Raw genomic sequence first — 16312 nt, forward strand, 5'->3', positions numbered from 1 at the left:
CAGGGTGATGAAGGGAGGTGCTTTCAGATTTGGTTGTTACTGTGACTTCTAACACTCTTGATAGAGAATGCAAGTTTGCTCTTTACAGAAAGACAGGTTTGATTTAAAAAATTCTGTAACAATCGTAAAACACCAACAACACACAAAAGCAAGCAAGCAAGCAGGCACACTTACAAGCGGAGTAGGACTTTGTCAAGAGGGTCATTTTTTCAATGCCTTACCGATCCAAAGTTTTTTTATGTGATATATTTCAAGTGAATGGACAGGCACAGTGGGAGAATAATGTGTAATCATTAGCAAAGGGTTTACAAATTATTTATGTAATATAAGCCATGATAATTTACTCAGACTTTTTTCCTGACTGCCATTAACAAGTAACTTGGAATCCAATAAATGTCACAATCGCTTTCACTTAATTAAAACAATAGATATCATATAGCAAGGCGTGCTGTCATTCATACCCTAGTTTTCTGCACACCGCCATTTACAGCCAATGCTTTATGAGAAGGGTGACACAAATAATAGTCATTAAACTGTCAGCCAATGGGAGCTGGATCACATTACCGAAATTAGCTAAGATGCACCATTATAAACAAGGCCTTCCCTCTACACGCGCATACACACACACACACATGCACATACACGCAAACATTACAGGAGGGAAACAGGCCAAAACGGAGGAGAGGAAAGGTCTTTCAACTTACTGCTAACACTTACAGAGCAGTTCAAAGGCATACCCCCAGCTTTAAGGTTGTTTCCACACGGAATGCTCTTTTGTCCCCACCATATTTGGGCGGTTGAGTTGAAACACTGTGTCTGATCCCATTAGGGCATCTGTCTTGACCATCCTGACTCCCATTAGGGCATCTGGCCAATGGCCATCCTGACTGTGACGTCCTGTTAAATAAGTGTCCATCGGACCACGCAAGATGAGCCTTTGTGCTTGACCGGTGCCGTGACATCCAATCATGTCCTCTGTGTTGGCATCATACCCCCGTTCACCTCCTGCCCGTCAGAGAGACATTTGGGTGGGTGTTGTCATCACGTATGTCCTGACAAATGTGTCACATTGAGATGAGGGGCTGTAAGAGAGATAGTATTTCGATGACCCCGCTGATGCCCTGACTAACACCAGCAGGACTGGGAACTCTACCATTATAAAGTACGTGGGGAAAGGAACATTGAAAGACAAAAGTTCTCATTATCATTCTGTAAATCGACTTTAAAGTGTTTACTTCCAGCAAGGTCCAACCTTTGTTAGATGACAATAGGCACTTTCAGTCGAAATTAATTGACACACTCATTTCTCTTAGTTGAGAGATAATAATGGCCTGACAGCACAATACAAAATTGTAGAAAAAGAGCAATCAACGACAGTGTGTTTGTTATAAGTGGTGTTAGTAGGCTTTGTCACGGCAACCTATTCTACAGACAACACTGACACCTGCTGGTGTGGAACATCAGTCAAATCTTCACAGTCCAACATGATATTTACAGTACCACCGTTGCCAAACTTTTCTGAAACTACCACATGTATAACGCCAATCACATACAGACAACCTCCTACAGTTTAACCCACAGACCAATATCTTTATATATACCCCATCTCCCCTCCAACCTCAGCCACATCCCTGTCCCCTCCAACCCATCCCATCCTCCACACCCACTCCTTTCCCTCCTCCTCTCTTCCTCTAATAAGCATTTAACATGGGCCATTGATTGGTGTGGCACACTATCGGTGGGACTAATTTATTTATGATCTTGTCATTTCCAATCATTGATCTGGATGTCCTTCGTTAGGGAACTAATGATATGCAGAGGTTAAAGATCCACTAATTATTGTGTTTGGTCTAGTGGAGGCTGTGCTGCAGGAGTAGAGTGCTCCAGAGGGAGATGACTGCAGAAGGACAGGGCTCAAGAACTGAGGTGACTGCTGGAGGAGAGGGCTCCAGGGGGGAGGTGACTGTAAGAGGAGAGGGCTCCAGAGGGGAGGTGACTGCAGGAGGAGAGAGCTCCAAGTGGAGGTTTCTGTAGACTGCAGAAGGAGAGGGCTATGGATGGGAGGGTACTTTAGGATTAGATGGCTCCAGAGGGGACATGACCACTGTCCTCGGCTGGCAGACTGCAGGACATTAGGACAACCACTGAAACAGAATCCTTTGCACTAACATTATTTAAATGGTTTGTCTGTCCAGTTCCATCTACACTTGTGAGATATCCAGACACAATGCATGCCTGACAACCTCTATGTGGTCTACACCCGTCTACAAATGTGGGCACAATCAGGATGAGGACACAATCAGGACAAAGGATGCATGTTAGCACCCGGTGTAAACGGGGCTAGAGACATTGACAACAGGTTGCATCCCTTCTCTAGAATGATAGAGGCATCTAGTGGCCAAAAGGCATGGATAGCGGCATTGAGGGCTTCCATCATTTTAATGTAGTCACAGATTCTCCATTATATTGACCAGATTGTAAAGTGGCCGCGCTAAAAATGAAAAAACATCTCTTAAAAAATGGAAGGCAGTCGGGAGGAGGCAAGATCAGGTGGGACCATTCTAGCCAATGAGAGGGCAGATGCGCTCCAATATAAAGGGCTCTATTCAATCAGATCCTCTTTTACTGACATCCGCATAGCCAGGGGCGTAACTTTCACAGGGGATGGGGGACACGTCCCCCCCCACACACACACATTCTGAAATTGCATTTTTGTCCCAACCCAGTTTTATCATTGGAATGTGATACAAAATTAGGCAACTATGTGCTTTAGGACCATGCGGACATCTCTGAGCGTCGGGTAAGCTGTTTGGAGTGTTTATCCAACTGGATTACAATCTTAAAAATAAAAATAAAAACATCCCCCCCGCTTCTAAAACCATAGTTGCGCCCCTGTGCACAGGGGTTGTTTTGACGTGTCGGAGGTGGAACTGCGTTAGAGCTGTCAAATCCACAAGTGGCTCCCAGCATTATACCATAGCAGACATTGTCATTGACTGCACGGAGTCGCATTAACATAAATCCTTTGTTCACAAGTTTGAACACTGGAAAGTGAGATGTAACCTACACCTAGGTTAGGATGATAGAAATCTTTATTTAGTTTCATGATTTTTAAGTTTAGGCATTAACACTGAATGGTTAAGGTAAGGGTTAAGGTTTGGGATAGGTTTAAAACAAAAATATCAAAAACAACTTTCTATTGGATTTGAACATGCATCCTTCAAAAGAGGCAGATGCTTACACCCATCCACCATACTCAGCAAAACGGAAACAGATTTGAAGTTAACAGCGCTCACGGTTGCCCCCAGTGGCCGGTTTCGCATCTCCCAACGTCCTCAGACATGGATGGACGTCACATACTGACTTGAATCTAGGCCAGTGTTTTTTTCTCAAAGTTGTCAGGATGTCACATGTCCTACTTATATCAATACACTCATAACAACCTGAGCATTGTGAAACTTCTATTCGAGCAAATAAGCCTCTCATTGACCTACAAACAAAAACTCCTCGCTTCGTGAGCGGGAAAAAATGAAAAACCGCCACCTGCTGGAGAACACAGATTTTAGGCCCAGTTATCCCTGTTACTTCGCCTCTTGCTCTCTGACATAGTCAACTGGGTGGGACTTCCAACTTCATTGGCTCATCCTTCCTTGTAACCCTGTTGGAGTCAAGCCCAACCGGGTCATCAGGAGGGATCAGCCAATCATAAAGAAGAAAATTGACTACTGCAAAATGGAGATTGCCTCAATGGCACTGCGCATGCTGTCACAGAAGGTATCATGGCACAGATACAAAGATGAGACCATGGTATTATGATCAGCTAGGTTGTTCATGTAGCCAGGATACAAGCTACTCACATGTATTGTCATATAACCCTAGTCTGGTTCATGTAAACTGGAAATGTGAGAAATATTATTTTGAGACACTTTAAAACATCCTTAACGGTCAAAAAAAACAATGTAAACTGCTGAGAGAGAGAGGAGAAAGAAAATGTACCAGACATATACAGTAATTCATCCACAACATGCATCATAGGTCTTTCGCATTATGTTGACGATTGGTGCTGCACTAGTAAACTAGACTGCACATACAACGCATACTACACAGAACTGCATAGGTCTTTGAGTTATGTACATACTAACAAGGAAACGAGGTCAAACACTTGATATCGAGAATGTATATTATATTGTAATGAGAATTAAAGGCAGAAACATTGGAAAAAATGGTTTACCTTCACGCTGAGCCTTTCATTTAAAATACTTGTGTAACGGGGTTATTCCTGTTTTGTTATTCAATTCTATAAAACTCAAGGGAATCCAATCCTAAGACATGTCCTTGCCTTTTTCAACCAGTAGAGGGCAGTGCTAGACCAGTCAAACAGATCACCGGACTTACTTTTTCCCCTCTTTCAGACATAGTCATGAACTATTCTTTGACAGAGATATAATTGTTCACATTGACCAGACAAAGAATACCTTTTGCTGCCATGTCTACAAAATCAGTCGTGGACAAGCAGAGGAGTGAAATGATTGTCTGAAGCTGGGTAAATCATGTGATATTCCTCCAACTGCTAATGATGAAATGCAAGAAAAGCCCTAATGTAAATTGCCCTGTTGAATGTTTGTTTCATTTCTGCACTTCTTTCCTAACGAAGATAACATGTCGTTTTCCTGTTCGTACTTTTCAAGGTGTTGGTACTCTAATAGTGTCTGAAATTGTCATTCGTGTTTTGTTCTTCCAATCCAACTGTTGGATACGTTTGCCTGTTTTGACATATGAAGGCAGTCACTTAATTTCATCATTAACAGAATAACATTCTTGATCAAGAAAGTTGCATTGATAAACTGTATATATATTTTTACAGCCATTGATTTCCCTCCATCATAGCTGAATAAATGGTGTGGGCTTTCGACCTAAAAATATCCTTCAGAGAGCCATCCTCCACTTCAGATCTTCACAAGGGTGAGTACACAGGGCTTTCTGGGAATTTCTGCTAGTTTTGTTTCTGCTTCTCACAAGTTCCAAAGCAGAATCTGTTCACAACGTTGTCTCTTCACACTGGAACAACACATAGGTAGACTACACAGAAGTTAAAGCATGACTGATGGACCTGAGGATACAATGAAGACCATAATGTTGCAATAACATGGAGACGCATGGTACGTAACAGTAGTCCAACATACTGAATTATACTCCTACTGTAGCATTGTAACTTGAGCCATAGCATCACTGAAACACCATAGGGGAAAATTACATACTGTATGATAAACATATCTTCAGTTCTCTGAAAAACAATGCTGAAACTCACCATGTTGTCCTCAGAGTCTGAGCTGGAGACAGAACTGTCCTCAGTGGATGCCTGATGGCATCCATCAAACTTTAGCATTCATGGTTTACCAGTCACATGATTGTACTATTGTATACTGACGTAGCAATGCTGTAAATTCAGGTGTGCATTGACGGAAAAATTATTTGAAGCCGATGTAGCATTGTCTATAAGCCGTGATGTGTGTTATAGTGGAGTCAGCAAGAGCACTTTGCTTCAGAGTCAATATTGGCTAGTGTGGCCTTTAACCCAATCACCTTCCACCACATTAAATAATGCATTTAGGATTAAAATGAACCAAACATGCAGCATACAAAACAATCACCTGCAAATTATTCTTTATTTTCAAAATATAACTATAGGCCAATGAGTTGGGTAGTGTGTGCAAACCTGAATTGTCATGAGAGCACCTTGTTTTATGAATTTGCCAATTATTAAATATAGCACAAAATAAATGAAAGATAATAGATTTGGAAATCTTTTGTATATTGTACCATAACTCAAGGCAGTTAATAGCTAAGCTATATCCAGCAAGGAGGAAGGCTACAATGGTCAGTAACATCATAAGAGTTGTGTTCTGAAGCAATGGCAGAAGATAGGAAAATTGAATCCATCTCATTTTTCCAGGAACGCAGAGAGCAGCTAACAAAGGGAACCATTATACAACCATAGCATTATGAATCCTCATTTAGCCTGTCAGGTCAGTCATGATTTCAACATATCCAGGTCAATTACTTAATAAGCATATCCAGCAAATACCCAATTAGCACATCCTGCTGATATTCATTATATACACACACAATAGCTTGTCCAGTGAATCACCATTTGGTGAAAAAAAAAAAAATCACGGCTTTAGAATTTATACCGAATCACAAAATCAGCACCTTGATTCAGGGAGAGAGGGATGTGTTTACATAGGCATGTGGGGCGGTGTTAAAAGCCATAAGATTTGCAGTCATTGGCTGAGGGGAGCGTCATTGTCAGCTTTTGGGCCCCACCTGCTCCCGCCTCTGACTCTCTGTCCAGGATGGGGCTGAGGCCTCGGACCCCTGTGTACGGCCGCCATTCATGACCGAAAGGCCCCCACTGTCTATAGGGCAGATGTAGTCCGCCAAATTATCCGGGCTCCTCTTCCTCAGGTGACTGAAGTGGGTGAAACCAAGTTTCTTGGGCTGAAATAATACAGGAAGACAAGGGCTTAAGCTAGGGTTCTCTGTACACAGTATGTACATTGAACAATAACTACTGTGGATCATTTCTAACTCTCAATAACAGAAAATTAAGCAGATTTCATTACATGTACACAGTATTCACAGCACATTATACAGTAATCACAGGCCTTCTTCCATGGACACACAGCAGTCGTACCCGGACTTTGGCAGTGGTAGTGAGGGGTGCATGGCCGGTGGCGTTGGCATACTCCCGTTTCTCCAGAGTGGCCTGTGTCCCCACCAGGGCAGTGAAGGCGGTGGCCAGGTGGCGGCGGAGCAGGGTCTTCTGAGGGGGGATGTTCAGCAGCATGGCCAGGGTCTCCGAGCTGAACCACGGCTCCAGAATCTAAAGTACAGGGGTAGAGGAGAGGGCTGGAGCTCACTCAGGTAGGAACACAATCATTTTTAAGTGCTGAATCCCAATTCTCCAGTCTTCTTCCAAAGTGTGTACCTGCAGATGACAGGGGGTGTGCAGCTGCACACTTCAGAAAAGTTTGGGGAATTGGGACGCATGCATGGTTCTGAGGTGCAGTCCACTCACAATGAGACCTCCATGGACCCCACTGCCCCGTAGGTTGGGTGCATACTCAGCCAGGTCCACTGCCCGAAGCCACTCCATCACACTATGGTTGGACCATTGGATCACTTCTGAGGGAGAGGGGTTCCTCTGACCAGGGAGAGAGAGAAATGAGGGAGTTCCTCAACTGAGCAGTAAAATCTTATCATTAAACAAATATTAACTAATTTCTCATCCATCACTAACTTTTCCTCTCATCCATCTTTTGCTTCTCCCCTCATTTCCCTCCTCAGGGTCCCTACCCTCTCACCTCCTCTCCAGGCCTGCGTCGGAGGCAGTGGGGGTTGAACTTGTTGACGTGGAGGACGTGGATAGCACACTTTATACTGAGGTGATGGAGCCGACTGGTCACCTTCAGGAAAAGCAGGTCATTCTGGGAAACAGTTTAGATAGTGTAGCTCAGTTGGAAAGCTAGGGCGTATTCACTGTATGGGAACCATTTTATACTAATTGTATATTAAATGGTGATGATATCACATGAGCACGTAAACTCACCATTTTTTGAAGGATTCACTTTAAAAAAAAATCTCATTGTTTAGCTTTACCACGGTGAGATACTGGAGCATCCTGCCGTCCACTCGCCCCTCGTGGAAATGGTCCTTGTACTGAGGAAGGCCTATGTCATCCAACCATCCTGCATGTGACCAAGCAGAGCTAACCATTTTAACTTCCTTTTAAACAAGGAACATTTTCCAACAAAATATCCTACAGACAATGCAGTTGACTCATTGTACACATAAAATACCACACTTCTGGCAATGTCTGAATATAGTAGATTTTAAAAGTACAGCTTAAGTCGTACGTGTAACCCAGATGTGGTCCAGTTCAGAGGACTTTTCCAGGGCTTTAGTACTGAACCCCCTTAGAGCCAGCTGTAGTTTCTTCCTGTGTAGCGGGTGTTTGATACCCATTTCCTGTGGACACAAACATTTACGAAAAAATAAGGTTCCCAAACACATGCAAGGTTTTACTGTGGTTTCCCAAAGCCAATCAATGACTATGTTTATAAGTTCAGAACAACATGATCCTGATTCCAGCAGAGAGTGCCATAATACTCCAGAGAGTATTATGACAACGCAGTGTCCATATGGAATCCTGCTGAGACTGAAATGTTCTGAGTGACTGACTTGACCTACTTGCTACACCGAGGCTGTCCTAATATAGGCACCATACAAGCAACAATTTTGTATGTTAAGTTCATCAGGGTAGAAACCCTCTCGCCCTCAATGACCTTCTCAAAGTCCTGTGGCCTTGCGGACAGGAGCGTCTGTCCGTTGTTGACCCACTGCCGGGTCAGGTTGACGTACTGGCCCAGACCATAGTCCTCCAGCCAACCACACACCTGCTCTCTGGTCCACTGGCTGAATGGAGTGTTCATATCCCTGATAGAAGAGAGAAATTAGATCAAGAATTCGTGAGAGAACACTGATGGAAAACCTTGTTTTGCTTCTGTCTACATGTATTGTACTTGGTCTACTCAACATCTATATGATGTGAACAGTATACCCTATATTGAAACAGGTACAGTAGCACACATGTGACTAATTTCAGTAAAGTAGGCATATGTCGCACGTCAATACTATACAATATATTTATTTTTTTCATAATTTCTCAAAAAGCTTTTGCAGAAATGTATTCTGGTACATGCGAACTTTCATGTTCCTTTAAAAACAAACTTGTATGCCGTCTGTAAATGAAAATTGTTTTTGTTAAATTACGAGCGTAGTTGGTTTAACCATGGACAAACAGTAAAGGGGGATAACTAGTCAGTTGTACAACTGAAATCTGTTTTCTGCATGTAACCCTACCCCTCTGAATGAGAGGTGCGGAGGGCTGCCTTAATCGACATCAACATATTCAGCGCATCTGGATTTTTACTTTGTCAGCTCGGGGATTCGATTCAGCAACCTTTTAGTTACTGGCTCAACGCTCCTACCCGCAAGGCTACCTGCCGCTAGCCATGATTGGCAGAGATAATGGTTGGGCTGAACATGCCGAGAGATGAGTTCAGATTGGTCTGCCATGTAGCGTGCTTCTGTTTATAACATGAGCTGCTAAGTATTTTAAGATAATCCTTTCTAAAGTGACTTTTTTGAAAGATATCACGAAGAACTGCAGTGCTGCTAAGGCTCTTCACTTTCTGGGAGGACAGAGTTTTGAACTCAGTGGAATGCTTGGTGGAAGCAGAGTATGATAACCTCTTCTGGCTGCAGGGTGAATATTGAAAAAACTGGAAAATATGCGCACATTTTCAAACGGCCTCTTAAGAAATTTTTGATCTTACAATATGCATATATTTACTACTATTGGATAGAAAACAGTCTATAGTTTCTAAAAACGTTTGAATTATTTCTCTAAGTTGAACAGAACTATTTTTACAGCCCATTTCCTATCCAGAATTGAGATTTCCAAATGCGATGTCTCTCTTTAAGACCTTGTCTATAAAAGGTCATGTCACTTAGGACCGTAGAAACACGTCATACGCCTTCATCTGGGTGTAATGCGGAAGTGAGAGAAAAAAGCAGTTGAATATCTCTTCCAGGGGCTGAACACAACATCTTGTAGTGAGACCTGCGCACTTTAATTTTTCTGGGCGCGAGGTAGAACCTGGACTCGGCTCCTGGAATACGCTCGTTAAAGGTGAATATGACCTCTGGCTACGATATTATTTGATACATGTCACAAAATCATCCTAAAGTATGTTTTTTCAATATACTTTAATTATATTATTGCAATTTATTCTGGACTTTAGACGTGATGCTTTGGAAGAATTTTTTGAAGAAAGAGAGATTAGCGCCGCACGGCCATTGTGCTTGCTAACCCAAGAGGGAAATAGTTCGTTCTGGAACCCAACTAAAGACTGTACTGGACAATGGACCCCTTTACAACATTCTGATGGAATATCAACAAAGATAAGGACCCAATTTGGGATGCTTTTTCATATATCTGTCGAACTGTGCTATGCTAGCGTTTGACTAGAATCAATGCTGCCGTATGCTAGCTAATGTTGTAAGCTAATATAACGATATATTGTGTTTTCGCTGTAAAACACTTCAAAAATCGGAAATATTGGCTCTATTCACACGATCTTTGTCTTTCATTAGCTATCCACCATATGTTTTTCTGAAATGTTTTATGAGGTGTAATTAGTAGTTGACGTTGGTGTCTGTATTTTCTCTGGCTACTCCCGTGCGATTTCAGACTGTAGCTATGATGTAGCTATGATGGGAGCAGTAATGTAAAACTGATTTATAGCTAAAATATGCACATTTTATGAACAAAACATAGATTTATTGTGTAACATGTTATAGGACTGTCATCTGAGGTAGTTTTTTCTAGGTTGGTTCTAGGTTAGTTAGGTTGGCTTGTGCATGCTACTTGAATCATACTTGTGCTGCTGCTACATGTCTGTCCACTTTTTTATTTGGTGGTGAGCTAACAAATATATGTGGTGTTTTCTCTGTAAAACATTTTAAAAAATCGGACATGTTGGCTGGATTGACAAGATGTTTATCTTTCAAATGCTGTATTGGACTTGTTAATGTGTGAAAGTTAAATATTTTTAAAAAATAGATTTTGAATTTCGCGCCCTGCAATAGAGCTGGATGTTGTCATAAGTGTACCGATATCGGGACAGCCCGCCTAACAGGATAACTAAGGAGATGGAGAAAAACCACCTAATTCCCCAATAGATTATTGGCAAGGAGTCATCCCCCAAACGCAGTCTTACCGAGCAGAGCTGCCAGACTCAGGGGTCCGGGTCAGTCTTGGCCCAGCTGTGGCACGCAGCCCCCCTCTCCTAAACTGGTTTGGTTCCAGGTCCTCCCCCTGCAGACCCCCTGACTGGGTCCGCCTGATCCTGGAAGAGAGGACAGTATTTGATTTCATAGACATACTTTACAAGACTTGGGAGTCATTCACATTGCAAAGCTTGCCAATTTACTGTATATATTTTCAAAAAATATATATACCCACTCACTTTCCCCAGAGCTTTCTGATACTGTTATTGTTCTTCAGGTGCTCTGGTGAGCCAATAGTCTGTTGACCTGACTCCGCCCCTGAAGACTGGGGTGAAAGGTCAGAGGATGAGGTGTCATCCATTTTCTCCGTCTTTCCTGTAAGAAGGGGGGAAAAGAACAAAAATATTATTTATTTTCTAGTTGTGTATCTATCATTGAATCATTTCAATCGGACGTTTACATCTGGGTGAAGGTTCTGGTTTAGCTTTCATTAGAGTTGCTTTTGAAATTTAAAGCAATCAACTGGTTCAAAAAAGTAATTTCTTTCCAGGACCGCAAAACAAATAGCTGATGTTATCTATGTGCAAGTAAGTTTCATACAGGCGGTGAACCTTCAGTCTTAATGACTGAATTCTGTTTATTGCCAATAGCCTGTGGAGAGATGACTAGCACAAACATGTTAATTAACTCATAGCTAGTGCCATGAACACCCTTACGTGTACATATCCCTGAAATATAAGAAACATGAATGTATTGGAAATTCCAAGATGTATGCAGTCAACTTACACACATCACTGACACACACTTACCCCACCAGACATGTCACCAGGGGTCTTTTCACAGTCCCCAGGTCCAGAACAAATTCAAGGAAACGTACAGTATTATACAGAGGCATGAGTGCATGACTCCCATCTTATATAGTGCAAGTGAACAGCAAACCTGGTTTCAAAAAAACAAGTAAAGCAACACCTCACGGCACAATGTCTCCCCCATGTGACCTACTTGTGTGTATGTACTGACATGTGTAACTGATTAATGATCACGCACACACTTAAAACCATTAACATGTTTTATATGTAAATTGTAAAGTATTTTGTCTAATATCTTTGTAGTTATGCGTGTCAGACCCCTTTAAGACTCACTGATAGGTCCACTAGGGGATTGGTAGCGCTTTGCTTTCTCATATTTGTATTCGAGGCCTTTGGCTCTAACCGAGCACCCAACAGGAGTGAGAGCACATAGAAAGGGGTTCCAGCTGCTGGGCCTGTACCTGTTTATGTGCACAGGACAAAATCCCACCACTGCATCCATAATATGGCACCATTTACAGCTGGGAGGCCAAAATAGATTCATTTTAAGGGAGGATCATATACTCATGGGCTTGATTTCTGCCACTCCAAAGCCCAGGGTGGAGTTGAGGTGAGTGTGGTCCGTGAGAGAGGGTGGGGTTGTGTGGACCTTGGTCATTTAGAAAGAGAAGGTGGAATTGAGGTAAGCGTGGTCTGTGAGAGAGGATTGGGTTGGGTTCAGTGTGGTCGACCAGAAAGAGGGTGGGGTTCTGAACATGGTATATGTCAGGCAGTCAGGAATATCCCTGAAAACCTTTGCTCCGGCTGGGGCCTCGCCGCTATTAGCTTTGATCAAAGTGACACTATCCACTGATCAGAGTCCTGTGTATGTGCCCTGTCTCAAAGGGAGGACCAGGTCTGATCAGCTATCTGGGGCTTTGTGCTCTGTGGTGTAGAAGGGGCCAGAACTAAGCACATCTCAGAGCAGGTCTGTCCACCATGCAACATAAGATAGTGAAACCTACAGTATATTCTGAGGTGAAGGTGTCTGAAGCACCTATGGACAGTGTGGCAGGGGGGTGCTTCAGGCTTACTTGAGTCGCCATCTTCACTCCCCTCTGGAGACCTCTGGCTCTGTGTCTCACTGCACTCTCCATTATGCTCTGGTAGGGAGGCCTTCACCGGCAAGGTCTGGCACCTGTTATCTACAGGCCCATTCTGGAGAACAAACACAGATAAATGAAACAATTAGACCAATACAATGTTTTATTTTACTTTTAATACAGATTCTTCTGTAAAATTCTGATTGACAAGACACAAAACAATCATGTGGTCAGAAGTGTAACCCAAACAAGAAAGAGAACAGTAATGGTTAGATATGAAAAGTGAAGAGTTTTGTTCACAGTAATAATACCTCAGACACTTCAGCCGCTACAGGAAACACCACTACATGCTAGAGATAGGAAAGGTGAAGAACAGTCATTAGTTGACAAGGAGTTAGTGCTGTGATACAGATTGAGAAGAAAAGTGTAAAGCACTTTCTAGTCAGATTTTCCTACTCTGGGCAGTAAATGTTGACAGGTGACAATGTCTCCACTACCGTCGGTGAAGATCCATTCTGTAGGTTGTCCATACTGCTTGATAAAAGTCGGGGACGCGTCCTGATAAAAATACATTATCATCTGATCATTCCCAATGAAATATATTGATTAGTGCAGTCCCTTATGTCCTTATGCCTTATGTGCAGTTCCTTGTGTGTGATGTCCGGTAAAAGGTATTCCTTTCACAGAGTCTCACCAGAGTTCTCTCTCCTTCTGGGTTGGCAGGTGGGACACAAGCTGGGGGGACGAACCGCTGAAGGACATCTGGACCAGAGGAGAGATGGAGATAAGGACAGGGAACAAGGTATATGACTGTAGCGCATTAGCCTCTAGTTCAATAGTCAGAAGACTTGTGGGAAAATGAGACTTCTTAACCATATTAGGCAGGATCAATCATGTTTTAATCCAAAGGCACTTTCAACCTTCATATTATGCTGATACTGAAAACTGGAGTAATTGTCAATGTATGCTTGGGGCTGAGAGAACAATGTTTTCCCCATCTGAACATTCCCCTTCCTCTGACCCACCTCAGTCTTTGTGTTCTCAGGGAGTGCACTGGGAGGAACTGTCCTCATCACCACTCCATGCTCCTCTTCCTCGCTGCTCGACGGAGTCCTCTCATTGGATACTGAGAGGATAGTGGGTGGAGCTATCAAAGAAAGTGTCATTGCTTCATACCATCATGAGTAATGGAAATGTTCTGCTTTCTCTGGGTCATTATAACATTTGAATGTAAGGAATATTTTACCCTTTTGGTAGCTTTTATTTTTTTTTTAAAATTATCAATAACTAGAGTAGTACAATGTTTGGTAGGGGAGATTGTTACCTTGTCTTGGGGTCACAATGTCTCTGAACTGGACTAAGAGCAGTGTGAGCTCCTCAATACGCCGGTCCTGTAACAGAAAGATTAATCCATACAGTGACTTGCAAAAGTATTCAGAGTATTTCTTCACATTTTGTACTAGAGTGGTATTAAAATTGATTTAATTGTCAATCTACACAAAACGCCAAAGTGGAAAAAAAATGTAATAACTCAAATATTCAAGTATTCCGCTCCAAGAGTCAAAACATGTTAGAAACACCTTTGGCATCAATTACAGCCATTAGTCTTCTTGGGTAAGTCTGAGAGCTTTGCACAGCTGAATTGTGCAATATTTACCTTCCTTTTTTAATAACTATCGTCACTTCCTGTTTAACCTGTTTGGGCTGCAGGGGCAGTATTGAGTAGCCGGATAAAAGGTGTCCATTTCAAACGGCCTCGTACTCAATTCTTGCTCGTACAATATGCATATTATTATTACTATTGGATAGAAAACACTAGTTTCTAAAACCGTTTGAATTATATCTGTGTAAAACAGAACTCCTTTTGCAGCAAACTTCCTGACAGGAAGTGGAAAATCTGAAATCGATGCACTGTTCTAGGGCCTGCCTATTAAAGTCCTTGATATTTATTAGTTTAGATGCACTTCATATGTCTTCCACTAGATGTCGACAGGCAGTGAGAGAAGAAATGGAGTGTGTAACTTGATCTGGGGTCGCATAATAGCTTTCGGCATGACGTGTCACCAGTTTCCTGTTTTCTGGAGAGCGCGCGAAGGGACCTGGATTTGCCTTCTGATAAGCTGTCGTTATGGACGACTAATATCTCCGGCTTTGATTTTATTTGATACATGTGACAATATCATCGTAAAGTATGTTTTTTCAATATAGTTTAATCAGATTATTGAAATTTTTTCGGGAGTTTTGCCGTGTTCCGTTCTGAGTTTGTTGACGATGGAGAGATTCGCGCCACTTGGCAAGTGTGCTTGCTAAATCGAGAGGGAAAAAGGCCATTCTAAAACCAAACGACGATTGTTCTGGACAAAGGACCCCTTGTACAACATTCTGATGGAAGATCAGCAAAAGTAGGACCCATTTTATGATGTTATTTCATATATCTGTCGTACATGTGAACTAGTAGTTTGCGGCCAGGTTTTGGGCACGCTCTCGCCATAACGTAAACTGCATATCGTAATGAAGTTATTTTTAGAATTCTAACACGGCGATTGCATTAAGAACTAGTGTATCTATCATTTCCTATAAAACATGTATTTTTTTGCTATGTTTATGAATAGTTATTTGGTCAGAATATGTGTGTCAGAAAAAGTGTCAGAAAAATATCCGGACGTTGTGGGAAAAAGATGCTACGTTAGCACAATGTATAACCACTGATTTCAGCTCTAAATATGCACATTTCCGAACAAAACATAAGTGTATGTATAACCTGATGTTATAGGACTCATCTGATGAAGCTTATCAAGGTTAGTCAAAAATTATATATCTTTTGCTGGTTTGTTACGATCGCTAACTTTTGCTGCTGGGGAATGGCTTGTGTTTCTGGCTATTGTGGTAAGCTAATATAATGCTATATTGTGTTTTCGTTGTAAAACACTTAAAAAAATCGGAAATATTGGCTGGAATCACAAGATGCCTGTCTTTCATGTGCTGTACACCATGTATTTTTCAGAAATGTTTTATGATGAGTATTTAGGTATTTGACGTTGGTGTCTAATTACTCTGGCTGCGTCGGTGCCATTTCTGACGGTAGCGGTGATGGTAGCTGCAATGTAAAACTGATTTATAGCTCAAATATGCAAATTTTTCGAACAAAACATAGATTTATTGAACAACATGTTATAAGACTGTCATCTGATGAAGTTGGTTCTTGGTTAGTTAGGTTGGCTTTGTGCATGCTACCTGTGCTGTGAAAAATGTCTGTCCTTTTTTGTATTTGGTGGTGAGCTAACATAAATATACGTGGTGTTTTCGCTGTAAAACATTTTTTTTTTTTTTTTTAAATCTGACACGTTGGCTGGATTCACAAGATGTTTATCTTTCATATGCTGTATTGGACTTGTTAATGTGTGAAAGTTAAATATTTCTAAAAAATATATTTTGAATTTCGCGCCCTGCACTTGAAGTGGCTGTTGTCATATTGTGCCCGGCTCCAGGCTTGCAGCCAGAAGATTAACATGAAACGAGGGAGAGCTCAGTTGTGTTTTGAAAATGTATTGAAAAGTTTTAGTAGCT

The 16312-nt window shown here is 41.9% G+C and overlaps 1 pseudogene; it reads right to left on the reverse strand.

Annotated features, from left to right (window-relative positions):
- Positions 1-5653: 5653 nt before the first annotated feature.
- Positions 5654-16312, reverse strand: part of LOC120025304 — a 31842-nt pseudogene continuing 21183 nt past the window's right edge.

This window comes from Salvelinus namaycush, chromosome 30, assembly GCF_016432855.1.
Source record: "Salvelinus namaycush isolate Seneca chromosome 30, SaNama_1.0, whole genome shotgun sequence".
NCBI classification, from domain to species: Eukaryota; Metazoa; Chordata; class Actinopteri; order Salmoniformes; family Salmonidae; genus Salvelinus; species Salvelinus namaycush.